Genomic DNA, 3359 nt, shown 5'->3' with positions numbered 1-3359 from the left:
ATAACTGAATTCAAAATTTGTATGGAGAGTTTCAACAGCAGACTATCATGTAGAAAAATGAATTTATTAGTTCAAATACAGGTCATTTAAAATTATCTACTCAGAGGAATGAAAAGATAAAAAATGAAAAAGAGTGAGGAAAGCCTACAGGACTTATGGAATACCATCCTGCAAATAAATATTTACCTTATGGGTGCCTCAGGAAAAAAATATAAAAGAGAAAGGGGCAAAATCCTTACTTAAAGAAATAATGGATAAAAATTTCCCAAATCTGAAAAGGAAAATGAACATTCAGATTTATGAAGCCCCCAAAACCCCAGGTAGAACTTAAAGAATAAGGAGGTCTACAGTAAGACACGTTATCACTAAATTGCTAAAAGTCAAAGAGAGAATTTTAAAAGCTGTAAGAAAAATGTGACTCATCACATAGGAAGGATCCCTATGAAACTACTAACGAATTTTTCAGCAGAAACTTTCCAGGCTAGGAGAGAGTAGGATAATATATTCAAAGTGCTGAAAGAAAGAAACTGCTAACCAATAATATATCTGGAAAATCTTTCCTCTAATTCCTCTAATAATGAACAAGACATAAAGGCTTTCCCAGAGAAACCAAAACTAAGGAGTTTATCACTATTAGACCTGCCGTGCAAGAAGTGCTAAAAGGAGTTCTTCAAATTGAAATTAAAGAACACTAAACAGTAATATGAAAACATATGAAAGCATAACTCTCAATAGTAAAGGTAAATATATACACAAATACAGAATAATGTAAAATAATAATGAGGTTACATAAATCACTCTTAACCCTAATATAGAGCTTAAAAGGCAAAACATTGAGAGAACTGATAACTATAGAAAGATGGATAATGAATACATAGTATAAAAATAAGTTAATTCTGACGTTAATAAAATAAAGTGGGGCAGGGGAGTGCAAGTATAGTTTTTGTATGCAAATGAAGTTGTCATTAATCAAAATGGACTGTTACAGCAACAAAGAGTTTTATGCAAGCCTCATCATAATCACAAAGAAAAAACTTGCAGCAGATACAGAAAAGAGAAAGGAGACTGCATATAGTTGGATTCTGGTTTTATTTTTTAACCCATTCTGCCACTCTGTGTCTTTTTATTGGCGAGTTTAATCCACTTGCATTTAAAGTAATTATTGATAGGTAACGACTTACTATTGGCATTTTGTTAACTGTTTTTCTGAATGTTTTGCAGTTATTGTGTTCCTCTCTCCATCTCATGTTGTCTATCTTTGTGTTTTGATGCTTCTTTGTGGTGATATTTTTAAATTATTTTCTCTTTTTTGTATCATATGAGATAAGAATAATAGATAAGAAGTCAGGAGTAAACTCTTGTAGGTAATGAATAGGTTTATGGCGTAGACTGTGGTGCTGGCTTCATGGATGTATATTATCTTCAAAATCATAAAGTTGTGTACATTAAATATGTACAGATTTTTTGTACGTCAATCATACTTCAATAAAGTTTTAAACTCTTGTAGGTAACGAATAGGTTTATGGCATAGACTGTGGTGCTGGCTTCATGGATGTATGCTTATCTTCAAAATCATAAAGTTGTGTACATTAAATATGTACAGATTTTTTGTATGTCAATCATAAGTCAATAAAATTTTAAGAAGAAAAGAAATATATGCCCTTCCTCCTGTAGGTCTGCCTTTTTTGTTGTTGTTTGTTTAATTTACAGGCTTCCAGATACTGAAAATAAGAGGATAGAAGAAATGCATTCCTCCACAAGAATGCTTTCAGCTGCAAGGAAAAGAAAAGCAGTTGAAACAAAATTGGCTTTTGTAAATACATTTTCTATGTGAAGTAAGAGTTTAGAGCTGTGGCAGGGCAAGAATGGTTAGCTGGTTAATTCTTCAGTCCATTATACAAAAAATAACTCCTGTCCTTTTCATCCCTTCCATACTGCCATCATCACAAAGTAGAACTATGTCCTCTGGCCCTTCATAATAGCAAGAAGGCTGCAACAGCTTCAAATATTACATCTTCACATAGTAATATTGAAAAGCCAGAACAGGGCATTTTCTCATCTTTCTATCCTAAATAAGAATGGCTAAAACTGTCTCAGAAGCTACCCAACTGATTTTCCCTCATATCTTATTTGCCAAAATTCTGTCATCCTATGTCCATAACAGAATGAGTCACTTGACAATGGTGTGGCATTACCATAACTGGCCTGGACTAATCAAGCTTCACCTCTGAGGTTGGGGAAGAGACTAGATTCTCCCGATTCTCAAGATTCTAGGACAAAACATGAACAAAATCAATGAAAGTTTGGATATAGACCACCAAACGACTTTGTGTGTTATGATTGTTAAACCTATCTCTTTGTTCTACTCATCCACAACTTTCCTCCTTTCATTACTTACTAAAAATACCAACTTATTTGCTTAATTCACAACCCCAAGTTTGTAGCATGAGCTTAAAGAGTTTCTACTAGATCACTTTGTGGCATGTCTTATAAATAGGCTAACATTCAGTTCTCAAAAGAAACACATACAAGAACATTAAGAAATGCAGTTGTTCATTAAACTTCCTACTCTTTCCAGATCAGCAATATTATTAACTCAAGACACCTGGAGGGCCAAAAGTAGCCACAACATTGTCTAGGCAATTTTATTACTTTGGTTCTCCAGACTCAAAGATCTTGATGTTTGTGGTATGTTACAAAATTCTGAAGAGTAAGACTCTCATCTCCCACAGGGATACATTAAAGGCAGTTAATAAATATTTATTAGATAAATTAATACATCTGTGTTATTCATTTTGTGACTCTTTTACATTCTGACTCAATAAAGATTGCCTTTCAAAGCTCATTAAACTTTCTGTATCTATTTACACTCTGACTCTCCTTCACCTCAGGGAATCTAGATTCATCCTGAAAAATGACCACTTGTTTCGCATTAGACTGCACCATCCTGTTTCACAACACTTCATAGATTTGTGTTATATCTTGACATAATATGTTTAGGAATTATGACGGCATTATTTCTTCTAACATTACAGGACTCGTAGGACTGCACTTCAAAACACTTTACCTCGGGCTAATGTGCAAGACATTTCATGAGCGGCCCTTTGCCACACTCTGGGGTCATGGCTTTGACAACTCCATCAGCACTCTACTATTTAGTCTGCAATTTCCTTAGGATTCTCTACTTTACATCACTTTAGTGTATCTGCCTATACCGTTTCCTCTACCTGAAATGCCCTTTCCTACCTGGTCTATCTTTGGGACTTATCCTGAGATTTACTCCTCTGGTCATAGCTTACTATATACCCTAAAACAGAATTAGACACCCTTTTTTCTGAGTTCCTTTAACCATGTTTCAT

This window comes from Rhinopithecus bieti, unplaced genomic scaffold (genome assembly GCF_001698545.2).
Source record: "Rhinopithecus bieti isolate Rb0 unplaced genomic scaffold, ASM169854v2 scaffold_19, whole genome shotgun sequence".
NCBI classification, from domain to species: Eukaryota; Metazoa; Chordata; class Mammalia; order Primates; family Cercopithecidae; genus Rhinopithecus; species Rhinopithecus bieti.
Note: the sequence above shows the minus strand (reverse complement) of the source record.